We start from the raw sequence: 22,479 nt of genomic DNA, 5'->3' as shown, positions 1-22,479 counted from the left end.
GAACATGCGCTGGCACTGGCCGCTCTGTACCTGTTCTGCTGAGAGAGAGACAGAGGACTTGGGTCTCTAGGGCGCAGTCAGTCTGGCACCATTCCACAGCACTACATTTTAAAAGGAAAGAAAGGGGACCTGTTAGGCCCAGCATATGTTATGTAAGTTTGTGACTTAGGGAACAAGCACATCATGAGACATAGGTTAGACGTGTGCTGTAGATTTTAACGAACACCTAATTCCATTTTCAATGGTGTTTGGACACCTGTAATTAGATGGAGCCGTTACGCAGGGCGGTGTGTTGCTGTAACAACTGTGACCCCACCCAGCTGTGAGGAAGAAAAATATTCGAGAAGGTAGATGGTGTTGGTGCTTCCTTGACTTGAGTGCTGCAGGAAGGTATTAAGGGTCTGGTCTCTCTGAGGTGCTGAGCACCTGTAACTTCTACGAAAGTCAAGGGGGATGCTCAGTACTTTTGACAGTTCATTCTCTTGTCAGAGAAATAGGGGCTGTAATTTGCAGACTACCCCAATGCTTTGATCCAGCAAATCATTTGAACATGTGCTTTAAGTCCCACGGACGTCAATGGAACATTTTCAGTACATGCTTAAGTGCTTTGTTGAATCAGGGCCTAAAACGGAGGCTTGCTATAGGAGACTGTGTACATATCCATAAGCAAATGGACAGGTCTGACTTGCTTTTCTAACTCCCCAGATTGGGCTGCTGCCCAGCCCTCTGACAACTGAAACTGTTACCAGACTGTGTGTACTGGTACACTAGTCCAGTGTCCACGCTGACATTGCACCGGTAAAACGCATAGGTGGTAGACCAGGTACGTCGTTCAGGGAGGGGTTTTCAGCCACCGACAGAACATCCAGGTTTCACCAGCAGGACTCAAAATTGAGTGTAGACACATACAGAGGTGTGCCGAAATAAGATAAGTTTTATCTGTAAAACTTTCCCGTGTGGACCGGTCCTGGATGTGACGCTCAGCCTCTCTCTGCTGAGCATAAGGTTGCCACTTTGTTTGTTTTCCTTGACCTGCTGTTGCGTGCTTGTCTGGACCATCAGTCTCAAACTTGCTTCATCACTCTCCTTAAACCCGTTGGAGATCTAATCCCCCTGCAGCCATAATGAGACAGACAGAACCCCCTGCGCCACCATACGAGCTCAAGTGGCTAGGGTGACCAAATAGCAAGTGTGAAAAATCGGGACGGGGGTGGGGGGTAATAGGAGCCCATATTAAAAAAGCCCCAAATATCGGGACTGTCCCTATAAAATCGGGACATCTGGTCACCCTACAAGTGTCCCTTTGTCACATAGGTACAGAATAAAAAAACCCAGTGACCTTACTTCTCTGCAGCTTATTCTGGATCTTACACGGACCCTTTTCCCTCTTGCTTTCCCCGTGCAGTCGCTGCTTCAACCCCCCATGTGCTATTTGCCTGAGGAAACGCAAAGTGTTGTTGTTAGGGCATATCTGGGACAATTAGGTTTTATTCCTAGCTCTTTCGCTGATCTGATCTGTGGCCAGAGGGGAAGTCATGCCCTCTCTATGCCAGAGCTCACTCCGCTGTAAAATGGCTCTAATAATCCATACCTGCCTGCCAGGGTATTTGTTAGGATGAATTATTTGAGAGGCTCAGATGACAGGAGTTCCACATATGCAGAGTGGTGTTGTCCTGGCCCTGATCCTGCAAGCGTTCAGAGCTCCACTTGGCTTTGAAACAAGTTTCAAGCACTTGTAAGACAGGTGCTTGTATGTGCAAACATCCTCCCGTCATCCCCTGTCCAAGGAACACAGAATATGTGCTAAAGCCATCATGTCCATGTCGTGGCTTTCTCTCAGCCCAAATGGGCATTGATTTCATTTGCAGACAACACAAAAGCCACTCCTGTGGAGACATGCATTCCATTGTGAATAGCAGTATTTCCCTTTGCCAATCTTTTTTTCTTCACTTGATTGCAGAACAGTATTTCAGTGTTTAATTGTTGGGTCTTTCTGTCTCTTCAGTATCACAGTGTCTCAAGCTGGCATGCAGATTTTTAATTTTAAACAAACATGAGGGCTTCTTTTTTTTCATTCCGACTGTGCTAATGTTTTCTGGGCCGGGGGTCTGGCGTGTTGCAGTTTGCCCTCTGGTTCATGAGTGCTTATCCTTTGACTGTCTCATGCTGATGTTAGGCAGTGCAGACATGCTTACTTGCTGAAAGTGAAGGGCTAAGTCAGGTCATTAAATCCTTGTTCTCATCCCATCATCTTTTCCAGCCAAGAGATTCATTTTGCACAGTAACTTGGTGTCATTTTGGGAGGATTCACCCCCCCCCCCGTGAAAAATAACCTATTGTAATCCTACCTAAAAAGGGCTCCTTAGGGAACTGCTTAACTACCTCTCCATAAATGCATTGTAAATTCCTCACAGGGGCTAGTACATTTCTGCTCGGTGCGGGTGGGGGGAAGGTTCAGAGAGCCTTCACAAGAGGTGAGCCCAGATCTGTGGGCCCACCCTGCTATCCACAGTGTAGGGGGAGAGATGGTGCCAAGAATCTGCCACTGTGCACAACCGTCAGCCAGCACTTCTGACATAAAGGGCCTTCAACGCTGCACAGAAGTTGTGGTTCTGTTGCCACTACACAGCATCAGATTAGAATTCCTCCCCTGGAGTAACCCTTGATTTCACCAGTCCTTGTTTTGAGAATGCTCCATTCCTTGTGGAATCGACAAGTGCCCTATGGGGAAATGTCCACATCACAAAACCAATCCCAAGAGCGAGCTCTAGAGGTCAAGGATTGGACAGACCATGGAAACAGCTTACGGTCATGCCAAAAAGGTATTATTCTGGGTCAGGGAGTTGGGCATGGTCCTGCACCCCTTGAAGCCCAGAGCAAAGCTCTGCAGGACCTGGTCCATTGGTGGGATAGGGTGGGGGAAGCTTGCTCTGCCATTGTTCCGTGCTCCAGCCGTGGTGGGCAAATTACGACTTTTCATCAGCCAACCCGGCATTTTTCCCTAGGTTCTGCCACACCACAGTCAGTAGGTATTTTGTTGCGATAGGCTACTGAGAATTCAGTGGCAGATCCCTGTGCAATAAACCCATTACTCCTGGCTGTGCCATCAAACACACCAGACTCACCCTGATGTCCCACTGAGTTGAACCTGTTGTCTCTGGACTGTGACTGCAGGGGAGTCACATTCGGCAGCTGGCGAGCTGAGAGCGTTGCCTATCATGCTGACCAATGCTGACTAATTGGCTCTTTGTGCTCTGCCATCCGTATCCATCTGCTGTCACTTGTCTTATCCTTAGATCGTCAGCCCTTTGGGGCAGAGCCCATCTTCATTCTGTGTCTGTACAGCAGCTAGCAGCACAGTGGGGTCTGGGTCTATGACCGGAGCTCTGAGGCGCTATCGTAATACACCTACTCAATAATACAACTAAGTAGCAGCCCGGATCTGAAGGGTCACTCTCATTGCTCCTGTGGCTGATCTGAACATATCCCATGGTGGTTCTAGCTGAGGCATCAGTGAGTGAAACGTTGTCAGCCTGAGTGAGCCCAGAACATGAAAGCACAGTCAACTGGCTGATTTGCTGCTAACCTCCCTTGCCTTTGGCTTCCTCGTGTTCATTATTTTCAAAGACAAACAAAGCAAAGCTTTCTTTTTCTTTTTCTTTTTTTAACATTTCCACCTGCCACCACATGCACACACCTCTCTCGCTGGCCGACTCTTCCTAAGTCTTGTTGCGTGGCACAGTCCTGACTCAGACCCTGAGCCCAGATTTCCAACAAGCCCCCTAAAGACACACCTGCAGCATTGTAGGGTCTCTCCCGCTGTGGATGCAATCCCTCAGATGGGCGTCCTCTGGTTGCTGGATTGCATGTTACAATCAGTTACATGTGCTGGCATTTGTGTGCACGATGACATTGTCCACCAGATTCTGCAAGTGTGTTTCTCATGGGAAAGTTGGCTCCCAGCACCTGGACATGAAAATATGCCAGTATACAGCATCCACGGGAAGCGTCATGCTAAATTGTGTATAAAGCTAGAGGAGTTGAGGGATTACATTTCATTGCCATTAAAATCAAAGGGATCTTCGCCATTGACTCCAGTGGGCCAGGGTTTCCCCCAAGATAAAGAGCCAGGAGAAGGCTGGCTCTAGGTTTTGTGGGGCCTTATGTGAAGTAGCTTGTGTGGGACCCCATCCAGATCCCTTCCCTTCGCTCAGCTTCTCTCTGCATGCCTCCAGGCAGCATGTTCTTTGGTGACCTCCCTGCTCCCCGTGGCACAGGAGATGGTGCTGAAGTGGAGCTCTCCAACCAGCGAAGGGCACTGGCCAAGCTGATTGCTGCAGACGTGCGCATGTTGGCGTCAGGCTACACCAGAATCGGAGAGCTGGGGTGGGGGAGGGACAGAATAGGTGAGTAGCATGTGGAGCGGTGTTATAGATAGCAAAGAACATGAGAACAGTCACGTTGGGTCATCCAGCCCAAGAGCCTGTCTTCTGACAGTGGCCGGAGCCAGATGCTTCAGAGGGAATGAACAGAACACGGCAATTAGCAAGTGATCCATCCCCTGTTATCCAGTCCCAGCTTCTGGCCATTGGAGATTCAGAGACACCCAGAGCATGGGGTTGCATCGCTAACCATCCTGGCTAGTAGCCAATGGCAGTCCTGTCGTCCATGAACTTATCTCATTCTTTGTTGAACCCAGTTATATTTTTGGCCTTCGCAATATCCCCTGGCAAGGAGTTCCACAGGTTGACTGTGTGTTGTGTGAAGAAGTACTGCCTTATGTTAGTTTTAAACTCACTGTCTATTCATTTCATTGGATGATCCCTGGTTCTTGTGTTATGTGAAGGGCGTATCAGGTTGTGACTTGTCCAGGGAGGCAGCATGGGACTGGCTGTCTGGAAACCAGAGTGATGTAACCATGCTAGAGATCCTCTGCATGACCATGGCGCCCGAGTCATTTAGTTTCTCCCTTCTTCACTTTCCCCAGTGTGTCCAATGGGGATAATGGCACTGACCCACCTTTGTAAAGAGCTGTGAGAGCTAAGGACCAAGAGTTAGTACTGATTGGCAGCAGGCAGATATTTCCCTGAAGTTCCCTGTGAGCTGCTCAGCGCATGTGGAGCATCTTTCTCTCTCATCCACTGTTTGTGAAATAAAAGGAGTACTTGTGGCACCTTAGAGACTAACAAATTTATTAGAGCATAAGCTTTCGTGAGCTACAGCTCACTTCATCGGATGCTGTAGCTCACGAAAGCTTATGCTCTAATAAATCTGTTAGTCTCTAAGGTGCCACAAGTACTCCTTTTCTTTTTGCGAATACAGACTAACACGGCTGCTACTCTGAAACCTGTTTGTGAAATGACTAAGTAACGCTGACGGCATTAGTCGCAGGCCCATATTAATTATTTCCGCCGGTTCTATTTACTTACTTGTTCCCTATGGGAATGCTGTGCATACAAATCACAGCAGCACTTAATTTCATTGCAGCAAGCGGCTGGGAGGGGGGAGGGGGGCAGGGGGGCTTGTGTATGCCTCAGCCCTGCCAGGTTTTTCCTTCTGTTTCATTTGTGCTGAGGTTTTGATGATCATTAAGCCGATTGTATCCATGGCACAAAAGGCTGAGTTACCTCGGTAACCACACTAGCTGGCATGGTAATCCATTTATAGTATCACTGCTCAGGTCTGATTAAATTGGCATGCTGATGACGTAAATGCTTGGCTGGGCGATGCTGACAAGGCTGCTCCTAATAGGGACTCTCACCCTTACATTTATTCTCGCTTATTGAGTGAGACCCCTGCAGGAAATGTACAGAAATAAGGCAACAGGCAATTGACTCTTGCTTTCAGAACAACTTGTGCTGCTAGCAGCAGACAGCGATTTATATGAATGCAGACAGCAGCCTGCACATGTTGTGTTGTTTCTTCCTCGTTGCAGAATTCACCACGCAGCTCTGCTGAATTAGAACTTGAGTCTTGAGCCTTGCTTGCCATCTGCCACTGTGATACAGGGAGCAGCTCCGCTGTCTGATGAGTTTATTTCCAGACACCACTTAAAAAAGGACTAAGAGGGGCGGGGGGAATGTAAGCTCTTCCTCCTTGTAAGTTTCCTGCAAACACAGACGTTTTTACTTGTTTGAAATAAGCCATTTTGTTTATATCTGACTCTTCATCTCTGAACATATTTCTCAGTGATAGTGTTTCAAACAATGCAGTTCAAATCCCTTCAGCACCATCTGTCCAGGCTCTGGAGGAAAAATGCTGGCAAACCGATGATCTTGTCTTTGTGCTTATGATATGGTTGAGTGGTTAGAGCAGGGGAACTGGGAGTCACCAGGGCTCCTGGGTTCTGTTCCAAATTTACTCTCGCCCCATGAACAACCACTTCACCTCCCAGTGCCTCAGTTTCTCCATTTGTAAAACGAGGGAAAAATACTTTCCACTTGACAAGGATGTTCAAGGCTAAAAGGTATTATAGTTGCTAAAGTGTTTTTGAGAGCCTTGGATAAACCTCCATCATTGGAGATTTTTAAGAACAGGTTAGACAAACACCTGTCAAGGCAGGTCTAGATCAGTGGTTCCCTACCAGGGGTACATGTACCCCTGACAGTATGAAGAGGTCTTCCAGGCAGTACATCAACTCATCTAGATATTTGCCTAGTTTTACAACAGGCTATATAAAAAGCACCAGTAAAGTCAGTACAAACTAACATTTCGTACAGACAATGATCTGTTTATACTGCTCTATATACTATACACTGAAATGTAAGTACAATATTTACAATTCGGTTGATTTATTTTATAATGATATGGTAAAATGAGAAAGTAAGTGATTTTTCAGTAACAGTGGGTGCTGGGACACTTATATTTTTATGTCTAATTTTCTAAGCAATTTTGTAAGTTTTTAAGTGAGGTGAAACTTAGGGATAAGCAAGACAAATCAGATTCCTGAAAGGGGTACAGTAGTCTGGAAAGGATGAGAGCCACTGTTCTAGAACATACTTGACCCTGCCTAAGTGCAGGGGACAGGACTAGATGGCCTATCGAGGTCCCTTCCAGACCTAGACGTCTATAATCTCTCTGCAAGCTGTGTTGCTTTCAAGCAATTAGTATTTTAATGATTAGTTTGGAATTATCCAGGTGTCCGAGCAGGAATTTAAGCCTTTTGCAAAGAAATCTGTGAATATTTTGGGTGGTGGAATAATTGTAACAATTAATAGTTAGGTACTTGCCTCATTGTATTGTGGCTGGCCTAAGCCGATGTGATGATGGTGAATTTGGCCCTAGAAATCTGTAAGTCGCCAGAGAAACAGCACGCTTCAAGAAGTGGACTCAGGTCTGCTACTGTTAATTCCTATATTGTTCTAAGGGGGTTTTTTCCTGGGAAATACAGAGGTTAGGTGGGGCCGTTTGGATTCAGAGCATCATGCCATTTCATCTCACTCTCATCAGCACCCGATGCGATAGGTGTTGCTGTTCAAGTCTCTAAACATTCTGCTGTCCTAAGCAATTGATGTCTTCTGCCTACACAGAATGTGAAATCACTGGTGTCCTCTGGGATTAATCATATTGTCTGTGGCAGTGGGTGCACAATCAGTGAGAATCCGTGTGTGTGTTGGTGCATGGTGTCTGTTACTTTTACCACTACCCTTTACTGGCTCTCCCTTACCTTCCAAAGTTTCAAGGCACTTGGCTGTGAAAAATTAGGGGCTCTGAATATGGCAGAGGAAATGTCTGGTCCATTTAGTCTGATGATTCTTATCCTTAGAGCTGGAGAGCAATAGCCCCAGTTCATTTGCTCAGCATTCCCTTTGCCACCGGGTCATACATCAGGCAGCATAGGGTGCTCTTCTGGGATCAGTGCTCTGCCTGAGACATGAGGCTCAGGAGAGAAATACAGAGTGTCTGGGTGTGGTGGCTTCAGAACCATGGTGTGATGATGGTTGTGACCTGCCTTTAGATTATCTGAAATTCATGAACAAAGCATCTTGTTCCTCAGCATTTTTTTCCCAAAGACTGGTCAGAAAATTCTGTACTCTCAGCAACGGAATAAAGGAAGAGATTATTTTTCTTGCTTTTGCTGGATTTTACAGATGGCTGGATTCTACACTTTCTTTCTTCAATATCCCCTGCATAGATGGCCTGGGATGATGATGTGCAAGCTGACAGTGTTCATATATATTGTACAGTACATTAATCTTAACAGTGGAAAGATTAAAGACCTAATAGTGTTAGTGCCTTGGAAAAAGCCTTTACCCCAGGGCGATGCTTTAAATTTCAACTTTAATGGCTAATGTCTTTCGTTTATGGTTTCCAGTGTGAAAAGGTTTAAATGATCACACAGGAACGAGCCAAATCCCTCCTTGGGTTAACTCCACTGGTGTAGAGATCAACTAGTGACAGGGACTCCAGGAGGGTTCACCCAGATGTTAATAGAGAGGGCAGTTCATCAAGGAGGCATTTGGGGTAGGCCTTTGGCAGAGGTAGCTGCATTGGCCGCATTCAGGAGCAGAAGTTCCAGGTGACCCCATCCCCTCTGCAGATGGTAGAAGACACTATTGGGAATGGAACTCAAATTAGGATTGTGCCCCCATAAAGTTGGGTAGCGAAGTCAGCTCTTTCTCCCCATGGCTGCACAGTGTCTCTCTTTGGTAGGCAAACCAATATTGCCCTCTTAACTAGGGTCCCATCCACCCTGTATGCTGGGACTGTGGTGGGGTAGCATAGGAGGTACCCAGATACTCTCCCTATCTCGTGTCAGCGTTTCCGAGACAACTGTCACCACAGCATCAACGTGAGTTCACATGTAGGCATGTGAAGAGCCACCCAGTGTACGAGCCTCACTCAGTATACTTTTCACAGCTTCATCCCAGCTAAGAATTTCCCTTAGATTCAAAGGGTCTGCCCCCGGAGTGTCCAGAGAAAAAAAGCAGAGACTTTGCTGACTCCGTTTTCTAAAGCAGCCTTTAATCTGTGAGCTGTTTACATGGCTAGATCAGAGGACAACCATACTGCACTAGGGAAAGTCCCAATAAAATTCCCCTCCTCTCACCATCAGTCTCTGTGATTTGTTTTTGTGGTTGTTTTAGAACTCCTGGAAATTTTCATTTCAGACAAGCAAAATTTCAACTCATTTGTCTACCAAATTAGACCAACGCAGGAGATAAACGGAGATAAAATTCCTCTTTCTTGAAACAGACATACTCATTTGGAGAAAGGGGGGGAAGGAAGGCTCTCCAATATTTGCATGCATTTTAATTTTGATGCCTGACCCAACTCCTCTTTAAAGTCTTTGGGATATTTGTAATTGATTTCAATGGGAGCAAGATTGATGGACAGAGAGTTTGGTTTTGCATCAAGGTTTTTTTTTTTTTTTCAGGGGAGGTGGGTGCTGTTTTTAACATTTTTTGTTCAATAGGAAAGTTCACTCCTTATTCTCTTTCTTTTCTCTGGTGCTGAGTCATGGAAGTGAGAGAACCTGTAGGCGTCTTAGCAGCAGAGAGAGTAATGTTGTCATTTACAGACAGTTATGCTTTCCAGAAAACTTTTTTTTTTGTGGGTTGCAAAAGTGATTAATCTGCTGCTGAATCTGACTAAGGAGATTTTCTGTTTAAGAATATGTTTTTAAGAAAGAAAATCTGTTTCCACTTATGGGAAACAATGCAGTAGGGATTTTTTTTAAAAAAAATTGCCACAAAAGAACAGACAGCAGAATGTGTCCTTTTCTAATAATACCCTCTTATTTCTTCATTCTTCCAGTCTCTTTCCTTGCCTCGTGGAAAAGTCCAAGAGAAGTTGATAGGGATAAAACCAATAGAAATGTAAAAGAGTTCAGTATTGCCAATCCCAGCTGTTCAAAAATTCACGTCAGACTGTGCAAAATCATGAGTTTAAAAAAAAATCTAATGATTTAAAGCCAAAGAAATATCCTGAATTTGGGATTCATTTTTTATTTTCCTTATGACTTTTGACTATTTTGGTCAGTAGCTCTCAATCTTTCCAGATGACTGTACCCCTTTCAGGAATCTGATTTTTTTGTGTACCCCCAAGTTTCACCTCGCTTAAAAATACTTGCTTACAAAATAAGACATAAAAATACAAAAGTGTCACAGCACACTGTTACTGAAAAATGGCTTACATCCTCATTTTTGCCATATAGTTATAAAATAAATCGATTGGAATATAAATATTCCATTTACATTTCAGTGTATAGTATATAGAGCAGTATAAACAAGTCATTGTCAGTATGAAATTTTAGTTTGTACTGACTTTGCTAGTGCTTTTTATGGGGTCTGTTGTAAAACTAGGCAAATATCTAGATGAGTTGATGTACCCCCTTGTTGACCTTTGCATACACCCGGAGGTACACATACCCCTGGTTGAGAACCACAGCTTTAGGGGTCACTTTGGGCAGATTGTCAAGCTTTAGAAAGAAAGAAAGAGTCTCAAGTAATCCTGTGATTCCAAGATCTGGGGCTTTAAGAAAAGCTCCAAATATTATTAGACTTGAAACAAGAACTGGTAACACTGACTGGATTTTATGGAAATTACTCTAAAATCTATAGGTCCATATCCTCAGCCGGTGTAAATTAGTATAGCTTTTCTGACTTGAATGGACCTGCAACAGTTTACACGAGCTGAGGATCTGGCTCATAGAATGAACACGGAATAATTCCTTTCTGGGTTTATTTTCACCATCCTGTAGAATTGCCAGGCAGGGCTATAACTCCATAGGATGGTGCAGAAAGCCTGTCGAAACTCCAGAAAATCCCTGTTTTCTATTAAATTCAGTAAGACTTTTCTGCAAGGCTTTGGGGTGCATCTCACCCCTGTGCAGAGAGCCCACGCAAGATTATGGTGGGCTCGAGCCCTACTTTTGTCTTGTGTTAATGGCTTCCTTTGGAGCACAGGGCCTCATGCTGTTCCTTGCACTGGGGCGAACGTCGCAGTTTGCTGTGGAGGGCTCACCCAAGGAGCTGTGCACCAAGGAAGAAGCACCAGGGAGATGCTGTGAGGACGGGACCGCCAAGGCGAGGAGGGAAGGGCCTGTGTGCTCTGCGGCTGAGCGGATCAAGTTGCCGCAACCTCCTGGCTGGTAGCAGAGAGCATGTGCAGTGACTGTTCTGGCCCATGGGCAGGAGGAGACGTAAATGGGCAGCCCCTCACCCTGGCCCTAGGGAGGCTTGGGGGATAGGGTAAATTTCACCAGTACACTCCACCTGACAGAAATTCCAACCTGACCTTCAAAGCTACCTGGGCTGCCTCTTTCATTGATCGCTCTTTGTTTTAACCCTTTGATTGCTTTGGGTCTTATTTCTCCTGTCCCTGCTCCTGGTACAATATCCCTGATCTTTCTCCTCCCTCCTGTCCGTTGTGTCCTGTGGCTGACCTGCCTCCCAGCCACTATAGCGTGGCCCTGATCCTTCGGTCTTTGACAAAGCCCGCTTTGTGCCGTTTAAGTGGAATATTGATTTTTACATCACTCGCCCTGTGAGGCTTTAAAAATTATGTTTTTCTTTAATGTGGTTTATCTCTAGCTTGTCGGCAAAGGTGAGCTTTGGGCGCGGACAGCTTTCTTGGTCAGGGCAAGAGAAGCTGTGCTCTGCAGCTAGATCTTTTCTCTGGCAAACCACACTTTACAGCTGTACTTATAAATTCAAAGGGTGGGGGGGGGGCAGGGAATTAATCTGCTTTAACCTTCGTTTTTTTACAGTTCCACAGAGATGCCCATGACTCATTTAGAGAATTCAAAGAGTCCACAAAGACTAGAATTACATTTCTGAAAGCTTATCAAATGGCATTGCTTTGTCTTTTAATGACCGGGTCTCTCAGTGAATTTTTATGGGTTATAAGTAGGAGAGATTCATTGACTTCTTAGGATGCCAGGAATTTTTGACATGTGTGAGCTAGAAATGGTTCCAAACCTAAACACCCCCCCACCCCAATGTTCAGATCAGGAGTTTTGCTTTGGCCCAAGACAAATGTACATGAAAGCTGCAACGCTTGGCTCTGGAGCCAGTGTTTTTCAGAGTTTTGGGGTCTTTGGATGGGGCCTGTCTCTTGTTAGAACATTGTGGGAGCCAAGCTGCTCAGGTAGCTAGAATCTCTACTCTTTTAAGTCACAAAGCTTCTTCCCCTGGGCTAGAAAGTCATTGTTTCAAATTGTGAAGTTTAAAATGTCAAAACCAGTTAGGCTATAAATCCCAATAGCCATCAGTATATATTTATACAGCTACCACATGAATGTATAATTTAGATGTCATTGTCAGTAAATAAATAAAAATTTAGTAGAAACAACATACATTGATGTAAAAGAAATGGAGGCTGAGGAGAATTTCTGTCTTAAATTAGATAGTGTGTTTTGAATTCCATGAGCAAAAGTGTTTTGTGTAATTGTGTATGGGTCCCAATAAACGGTTGACCTAGAGAGATTCATTGTTAGATACCATTGCTATTATGCATTCAATTCACTTCTCAGAGGTGCTGCAGTCTGATGCCAGTGCACCCTATATTTAGCATAGATTATAAATTCCATTTGCTTTGGTTTAGGTTACAGCAATATGAAAAGACGAGATCTTTTTTCCTGTTCATTTTTTGGCAGAGCATGATAATTACTACCTAGAGGAGGTGTTATCTATGAGGTTCATTACAGTTTGCATAGAAACCTGCAATACATTTCAGGGGGAGAGAGGTGGGGAATGTATAGGGAACAATGAGCCGGGTTCTGATCAGTTACACCTATGTAAAACCAAAGTAAATTGAAGTCAATGGATTTACTTTACATTGACACCGGTGTAGCTGAGCTCATAATCTGGCCTGATATGTCTTTTTAAATGTAACCCAAGTACTGTAGGTGTTATAGAATATTCTAGCTCTTAGCTAAATTCCACCCTGAGACTTTTAGCTCAATCAGAGTAGCAGCCGTGTTAGTCTGTATTTGCAAAAAGAAAAGGAGTACTTGTGGCACCTTAGAGACTAACAAATTTATTTGACCATAAGCTTTCGTGAGCTACAGCTCAAATAAAAAAAAAGCTTATGCTCAAATAAATTTGTTAGTCTCTAAGGTGCCACAAGTACTCCTTTTCTTTTAGCTCAATCAGTAGTCATGAAGCAAAAGTCTTGAGATATGATTTTGATTTAAGAACAATATCAGTGAAGAAAATTATAAATCATTACTGAATAGGGCTCATTAGGTCATCATTGCTGAAGTTTAATTGACTTCTTTTTAAAAAGCTGCTGAGCTGAGAGAAGTGCAGTGTATAAAGAAACCGGCTATTAAACTAAGGCATGATATTAAGTGGTCTGGAAAAAAGTTGATTTTCAGAATAAGTAGTCACCTCATTCAGCAATATGCACCCGTCTGACAAATTCATGTCTCCATTCTGAAGACAAATGGGAAGGAGCTCTTAGGTTTTTTGTATTAGAATTACAATTGCCAGTGGGTAGATTTTGTTTCCCTGGGCAGATTTAGGAAAACTAGATTAATTGATAATGCAATCTCCAAGTGAGCCAAGCCTAGTGAGGCAATGAATCCATTATTACTTTACATAGACGTTTTAGGTTGATATGATGTCTGGAAAACAAAAGTACCAGACCAGTGCTACATTTCTATCAAAGTAATGTGTCTTTAAGTAAAAACCTTATTAGCAACAAATTGAATAGTAGAAAAGGAGTACTTGTGGCACCTTAGAGACTAACAAATTTATTTGAGCATAAGCTTTCATGAGCTACAGCTCAATTCATCGGCCATTTCTATTAAATTGTTAGGAAATGACCATAATTCCCATATAATTTAATAAAGAAACAGTGTTCTCTAAGTATCTAGATAGCTTTTTACTTGAGTATCACTGTTTGTTAGATGGTATTCTGTGTTGTAACAAAATTATGCTTCTCCTTCATTTTCCCAGATTCGTTTTAACACTATTCTGAATTTTAAATTAACATAAGAATATAAGAATGGCCAGTCTGGGTCAGACAAAAGGTCCATCCAGCCCAGTATCCTGTCTACTGACAGTGGCCAATGCCAGGTGCCCCAGAGGGAGTGACCCTAACAGGTAATAATCAAGTGATCTCTCTCCTGCCATCCATCTCCACCCTCTGACAACAGAGGCTAGAGACACCATAATATGGTTTCATCCCAATATGTAAAATTTCTACACCACATGTTCAATTATGTGTATAAGTTATATGTTGTTTACACACACACACACACACACACACACTCTTTCAAATCAGATATACTTATGAATTTCTTACTTGGAAACTGAGGTCATTGTGGACATTAAAATTCTGTGATAACATAGACAGAGCTGTTAAGTAAAAGAACACCGTTTACACAAGCAGTGGGCTAGAATCAAATGGAGCCATCGGGCAAACTACGATACTCTAATCTGGTTTGCAGGCTGGAAATCATCAGTCAACAGAAAAGATGGGTGTTCACGCTGGGTAAAAAAGAAAAAAATAACCATTCATGCTAGTAATTCAAATAATTTTGTAGCTCACTATCAGTATTGGCAGATGAGCGGTTCACTACCATGATTGAACTTTAAGAAAGTAGATGTTACATGAGCACAGGCTAGTCCACTGCTGCTTTTACTCTTCTGCACTCCTGTTTGCATAGAGTGCAAGAAAGTATGGAAAAGAAGAACAAAAACAGATGATTGCACAGGAAGTGATGAGACAACATCATCATTCAGATTTTTTGTGGAAAGATGATTTTTTTAAAAGTTGGAGCAATTGGCTCTTTGAGTTTGAAAATATGAATAAATTTAAAATTAAGTGCAAGTGATATTACAAATAAATGGAATCCTGAACAAGAAATATGAAATTAAGTAATAAAAACTCAAAGCAAGTGCTGTATGAGTATATATGTATTTCATTATCTTCATGTGGGTAAATACATATCATTTTAATGCCATATAAAGTTTAAAGGGGATGAAACCAACAATGTTCTATAGAAATTTCTCTTTTAAAAAGAAACCTACAGAATTTAGTGGAAAATTATTTCATTTTTGTAATTTTTTGGGGGTGGGGTGGGGTGGGGTGAGAAGAGATGGGAGAATGACTCTTCTGTAGAATTTAATATAGAATCTATGCCTGCTATAGATTTCTGTGGGATGGCTTAAAACCCCTAAAGAAATGCTATAATTTTCTATTAAGTTCTACAGTACTGTTTCAGAAGGGGTGTGTGGGTTTGGGTGTCTGTTTTATATATATACACACATACTCTCACTTTCTGTAGCTCATATGTTCATTACAAATAGTCATAGGGATAGCTGCATTCTCTGTACATTCCTTTTCACCCTCATCATAACTATGAACTACAGTATCTTGAATCCTATTTCCATTCAACTATAAATATCATATTATAGCAATAAGAGGAAAAGTTCATAAGTCTGAGGATGGCTTAATAATGATACTTCAAGTGTATAAGCTTTGCTATGCTTAGTAATAGCAACAGTCAAAAAATACTTCGCTTACCAATACTTTGCTTATATGGGGGTGGGGAGTTTCACCTGTGGCTGGCAAAGCAATTACTTGCCTATGCCAAGCAAGGTACAACATTCGTTGCTGAACATCGTGCTGCTATGAGTCTCCTTGCATTGCTAAACTGACATCCTGCTGCAAAACCCATGTTCCTGAACTTGTTTCTCCATTCCTCTGCATGTACTGACTTGTTCACGTGGTATCACTTCATCCCGTTTGTGGTAATCTGTTCCTGGGTTGTATTCAGCGGTTTTGCCTTCAGAGCAATGAATGAAACGATGGGGGCCGGACTCTGGCATGCCAGTTCTTGATGTTTACTATTGAGCCCATAAGCCACAAATTTAGCAAATGTAGAAAGCCATTGCCACACTGTTCTGGAGTCCAAAATGGCTCTGTTTTCTCTTTGCAGTCATAAGGGATGGAAGTTATTGGAATATCACAAGATGAGTTGATGAAAGGTTTAGTTGTTTATGTTTATGGTTAACAACCTTTGTTGCATTTTGGCCAACATCTATCAAAGTATTTGTTTTTATGTGGCAATGTCATGCATTCCTGTAGATAATTTATGGTAGATGGCTCAGCTCAGCTGAACCAGACTGGTGGATTTGCGAGACAGGTCCATTTTAATCATAACAAGATTTCTCAATGAATTAAACTAACGCGATGTCCTTTTGTTGTCTACCAAAGTTAAAAGTATTTAGGTCAACTATTTGTGTGTTGATTTGATGTAAAAGGTGATAGCACCGTGATCCCTTATGCTGTTCAGTGGCTAAAATATTGCTTTGGTTTCGATAATGAAATTGGGAACCTTTCTGGGCAAAGTTTGAGATCCGACAATTCAGATATGGACAATCATTTTTACACCAGTAATTCCATGGTCACTAGGTCAGGTTACTTTTCCAAATTAATATGTCCTTCCTTCAGAAGCCACGCCATCTCTCACATAATCTTCCTCATTCATATTAAGTGATAGTTTATCACCCAAAAAGCTCAAAGCAGGAATAGTCTTGTGGCAATGTTTTCTTGGAACCCGCAAATCCATCACAGGGGAAAACAAATCTGAAATAAATCTGGACCCAAAGAAGATAAGCTCAATTCATGCCTGGTATAATGCTACTGACCATACCAGAGGTACACTGGGAACAAATTGGGTCTGTTGATGAAGTTACAGCGGTAGCCTGGTAGGCTCCTGCACTTCTTAGATGTAGCTTACCTCTCCAGAACGAATGCAGTGCTGTAAATGGAAGACTGTGATTTGCCCACATCATTTGGTCCATGTGTTGAGCACAGAATTAAGATTTTTGTCTGTTTTTGCTCTGCACTTGTAAATAGCTGAAAGTTTTCCTCCAAGATAAAGGGCTGGAGGCCTGGTTGTTGTCATCCTCCTTCCTCCATCACTTCCTTCCTTACGTTTCAATCTAAAGTCATGTCCGAGTCCACAAGAAATTTTTAGCAGAAACAGTAATGACCATGATGATGACTCCCCTCCTCCCCATCTGACCCACGTGAATTGTGCAGCAGATGCAGAGGGGGGCAATAGGGGAGAAGAAATAAAATTGAGAACTATCTAGTGTTCCTCTGGTTGCTTCATGGCATATGCAAAGCCTGCGCCCCTTCTTTTCAATCCAGCCTGAGACAAAGACTATTAGACTTCTCCATGATTGTCTTTCAGTGAAATGTCTGGGAGTACTCCTCAAATACCTGGCTGCTGCCTGGGTAGCTAGCTATTAAAGCTGTATCCACACAAATACAGCTGTACCATATGAGTGTAGCTGCTGATTTGTGTACAGTGCATGCCATAAAGACATTTGCGTTTCTTGGGAATGAAATACAAATTTGCAGTGGGATCTTGATAGAGAATAAATCAATCTACTGGATTAACATGTTTTTATTAGACTGTAAATTATTTGGGCTGGATTTTTAAAGGTATTTAGGCACCTAAGAATGAAGATAGGACTCTTCAAAGTGAGACATCTAATTAGTCTAAATTTAAGCATGCATAAATAACTTGTATGACAGTCAATATTCACGTAGACTTTTAGGCTTTGGAAATGCATCTTGGTAGCCCTAAGAAGTGCAAATAGGCAACTTTGAAAATCAGGCTTCTCAGGCCATCCTGAACCCTTTGTACAGCCAACATTGTATCATCTTGATTATCTGTTGTACATGGAAACTCTTGATGTATATGCAGAAATGTATACACTTTCACTTTATTTAAAGAGACAGGACTGTAGTTGCTGATTAAAATGATTCCCTTAACCTAAACCAAGGTATTGTCTACTTAAGTATTTTTCCCCTTGTGCACTGAATGCAGCTTCACTTGATTTTGTGACCATTACTTCATCTTTCTGCTGCAGGACTAACTCATTCATAGATGAGGCAGTACATTTAGGTTGCTTCCATCTGTGTTTAACAAGGCTGTTGGGTTTTTCCCCTGTTTAAAAAAAAACACTGATTTTGTTTTATTTTTGACAGTAGAAGTGGTTCTGAATGTAATTCCTTCCTGCTTTTGTTTCTCTCTTCAACTCTGTTTGTTAGCATGTGGGGTTTCTGGTTTACTCTCTCTTTGCAATATTAATTTGCAAGGAGGAGGTGATGGTAACGGACAAGATCGTAATTTGCATTTGCGAAGTGCACTAGGTGCTTTCCCCTAGTACGCAAACAGCAGAATAGCCTGCATTAGTATGGAAACAAGTGCCTTAGCAAATGCCACAGGTGTGTTATGGTGTGATTGGTCACTCGCAAATGTGCTGCTTTTGAAGCAGGCCACGCAAGAGTTGCTGGAAAGAGGGGGATATATACATAAGCTTCCAAGAGCCCTCTTTTTTTCTCCACTCATTCCTTCATGGGCCGCTGCTTACGGTATGTGCGGAACTGTCCCCTTCATTATAGTAATCTCTCTGTCTAGCTGACACACCCACATATACATAGACAAATGCATCTAACCTAGCTCACCTGCCTGCCGTTGGCTGTCTAGATCACGCATGTCCCCTTGGTATCTGAGCACCTTCCTCTCCTCCTTCAAATCCCTTCTTCTGCGATGCCTTTAAATATGAACCACCCGAGAGAGAATCCTGCACCATCCCCAGCTCCAATTGGCTTACCACCTTTGTGTTACCTTAACCTGGAGAACCCCTATTTCAGAATGAGGGCTGAGACACTGGTGAATAGTCATGTGTGTAACCAGAGATGCTGAAGACCAGATAGTGGCCAGCCCTGTGCGGGTCAAGAGACCTTTTCTCCTTCTGCCCCAGCTCAGGGAACAGACAGACACAGGACTTATCTTTGTGCTCCCAAGGAGCCCTTGTGCTCTCAGCAGTGCTAGACTCCCCAAAAAGCCATAGCCCTGCCCCCTTTCTCTGACCACACCCTATTAATTGGTTTTGCCCCCTCTTCCCCCAGCACTGCCAGAGGAATTCAGGGTGAATCATGCTGAATGCCTCTGGTGACTCCTCCTGGTGCAGATTTCCTCCATCTGAATGCTGGCTGTGGTTTGAGTGACACAGTACACCCCTCAGTTACTTGTGTAAGATCACAGAGTGACTCGGGAAGAGCAGGGAATATAGGTCAGGTCCCCTGGCTCCCGGTCCCCTGCTCTAACCATGGTTAGACCACATTGCGAGAGTGAGAGCTGCTCCTTGTGCTCTTTTCTTTGTTCATCTGGTCTCCATTCTGGGCCCTTTTTGGACTATATCTCCCCAGTCAACAGGCACAGGGTGCTGTCTGGGATGGAGAGTGCTTTCCCTGTGAAACACCAAGTCTGCCTTGTTTCTGGCCTCCGGGGGCGGTGGTGGAAGAAGAAGGTCTGTAATCAACACACTAAATGAAGTTATATAAAAAAGGGAAAAAAGTCCCATATTATGGGTTGGAAGGGTTAAAACTGTCGAATTTTCGTGTAGATTTAAACTCCACTTGTATTTTTGCCATAGTTCCTCATTATCTTCTCTCAGAGCCTGTTTTTCAAACCCAGAAGTTGTGCACAGGTTTGGTGAACAGGGCCTCTCCCACTTCCGCACTCCTCCAATAGCCCATTGTCATTAAAACATTATCCAGCTTCTCCCCACTCTGCCCCGCAAAAAACACTTTCTTGGGGGTACTGTACTTAGGCTCTGCTGCGTTTCGACCCTTTCATCCCATTACAGTAAGTGGACATGTATTCATTTACAAGAACAAAATACGTGGGAAAACTGGCAAGTTTCTAGCATGCTCAAGCTTAAATGCCACATTCACTGGGTGCAATAGATCAGGCAGCAAAGTTTCTCATTAGGTAAGCAAAAAAGCTCCTTTCCTCACCTGCAAGGCCCTGAGACACTTCCTCCCCATAGCTTCTCTATGCTCACTCCCGCATCTTTCCACCCTGCTCACTTTACTGTCCTTCCCAGGAATCCCATGGTTGTTTGGAAGGTCAGGGGTTAAATACAGTCAGCAGTATTTTTCTCCAGCTGAAGCTTACTGCCTTGTTTTCTTTCGCCTCTCTCACTTGTTTGGAGTCAGGTGTGTGCTGCATTTTCCTTTCTCTTTCTACATTTGTTTATGGTGACTCCTTCGCAATTGGGGTTTGCTCCAAAGTTGCCTCCGCAACTGTAAGTTGTTTAAAAACGCTACAGCACACTTGGAAATGTTTGCACCTAAGTCCCCTATCCTAGTTAATCTTCATAAATTCTCTGCCTAATGGCAGATGGAATTTGAGATTTTCTTATTCTTTTTTATTGGTTTTCTTTGTATGTTGTGTACAGGAGATTGAATGTTTTTTTTAAGTATGCAATTTACGAAGGGTCTATAAATTCTATAGAGCCCCTCTTTCCACTGGTGTCTGGGGTTTGGTAACAACGCATACAAGACTGGTAATCTGTGGGATCAGCTATTTGCCTAAAGTCGAATGCAGCCTTCCTGTAGACCAGCCTGGGGTCCATTCACTTCAACAAGGACTGCATCTGCCTCCGCTAAGGCTGAAATTGACTCTTAGATTATAGAATTGATTCTGGGTGAAATTCATTCTCCTTCAGAAAGCTCAACAAAATCTTGGAAAACCATTAAATAAATAAATATACCTATCTAAGAGCTGGAAGGGACCTGGAAAGGTCATCAAGTCCAGTCCCCTGCCTTCACAGCAGGACCAAGTACCATCCCTTATTTTTGCCCCAGATCCTTAAATGACCCCCTCAAGGATTGAACTCAAAACCCTGGGTTTAGCAGGCCAATGCTCAAACCACTGAGCTATCCCTCCCCCCAAAGACCAATTTAAGACCAATTTAAAAGTGACAAGCAAAAGAAATTTTAAAAATTGCATTTCTTCAATTTTCTGCTTCTTCCTCTATATAATGAAAGCAGGGAAAATGTATAAACTTTTTAAAAGAAAAAGAGGAAAACGAGGTGAATTTTAAGAACTTTCCCACCATTTTTTGATTGTGTTGGATCATCAGCAAAAGTGTCTTTTCATTAGGCAGTGGGGTTAAATAGGTCTTAACCAAAACAACAAATATTTTACACACATGAGACCTAAAATCCCCTCAGTCTATTGCTCAGTTCTTGTGATGTCACCGTTTCACTAATTCTGCTTTTGTCCACTGAGTCCCAGGTACAGGCCTGATCTCACAACACATCCATGGCAGAGCTGTGAACAGAACCATTGTCTCTTGAATCCCAGTCCTGTTCCTTATAAATTGATCACATTGAATTCAGAGAACTTAAGCCTTCAGGACTGCTGGCCCCACTCTGCGCTTACACTTGATTTATATCTTTTGACCTCATGGCAATCACTCCAGATTCATACCAGCATAACTGAGAGCAGAACCAGGCTTTATATTTGTATTGTGACGGGGTAAGGCCAGATGGCTATAGAAAAGTAGTGGGAGATAGATATATTAGCTCCAGGCTAAACAAATCCCTGGTACCAGGTTAAGTGAAATGGCAGCTGTTCCAGGTCAATTAAGACACCTAGGGCCAATTAAGAACTTTCCAGAAGGCAGGGAGAAGACTAGGTTGATTGGGACACCAGAAGCCAATCAGGGGCTGGCTGAAACTAGTTAAAAGCCTCCCAGTCAGTCAGGTGGGGGTGCATGTCAGGAGCTGTGGGAGGAAGTTGCGCGGTTGGAGAGGCTGAGTAGTACACACCATATCAGGCACAAGGAAGGAGGCCCTGAGGTAAGGGGGAAGTGGAGCTTGAGGAAGTGAGGGCTGCTGTGGGGAAGTAGCCCAGGGAATTGTACATGTCATGTTTCTATAAGGTCAGCTACCATAGCTGATGCTATTAGGTCCCTGGGCTGGAGCCCGGAGTAGAGGGTGGTCATGGGCTCCCCCCACACACACACACCTTTGCCCCCTGTTTAATCACTGACACTGGGAGACAACAGAGACTGTGCAAGGAAGGATAATTTCTCCTCACCTCCCTCGCTGGCTTATGATGAAAATGGCTCAATAGACTGTGACCCTTGTCTCTAGAGAAAGAAGGGTTATGTGGAGGGTCACAGTGAGCTCTGAGGCTAGCGAAATCCGCTAGGAAACGCAGGACCCACGGAGGCAAGGACAGAGCTTTGTCACAGTATATTGGCATAGATTGATATTTTCCTTTGGCATTTGATCTGGGGTAACGTGTACTGCTTTGGGGACACTTCCATGGGAGTTGCTTTTAATCCATCCCTTTGCACTGCCTTCTGCGTATTAAAAGGAGCCTCTTATCAGTGGGCAGGATCGAACACATTTCGGAGTCCTCTCCATTTCAGAGCTCTCTTATTTTACAGGAATCTTTACAACTATGAACATTGGTTCTCCTCGTATTATTCTCCAGCAAGTGCTTTTGTTTAAGGCAGATTTTGTAGAGTCAAAATCCCAGAGAAAAAAAGAAATATCCTGCTTGGCCGTTCTGTTCTGTTGCATGGGTTTTGCCCCTGCTCTGCTATTACCATTTTATAATATGTAGTCCCAGGTATATTTCTCCTTTACTAAGCAGTTTCTGTGGTTGTGCAGATGTTGCTATAAAATCCTATTTCCATTTAA

General features: G+C 43.3%; 1 protein-coding gene across 6 annotated transcripts in view; it reads left to right on the top strand.

Annotated features, from left to right (window-relative positions):
- LOC119861738 (LIM domain containing preferred translocation partner in lipoma) overlaps positions 1-22,479 on the top strand; it is a 523,166-nt gene that overhangs the window by 352,131 nt on the left and 148,556 nt on the right. The window lies entirely within an intron of this gene.

Source organism: Dermochelys coriacea, chromosome 9, assembly GCF_009764565.3.
Source record: "Dermochelys coriacea isolate rDerCor1 chromosome 9, rDerCor1.pri.v4, whole genome shotgun sequence".
In the NCBI taxonomy this organism is placed as follows: Eukaryota; Metazoa; Chordata; order Testudines; family Dermochelyidae; genus Dermochelys; species Dermochelys coriacea.
This window is presented reverse-complemented; position numbering and strand designations above follow the sequence as displayed.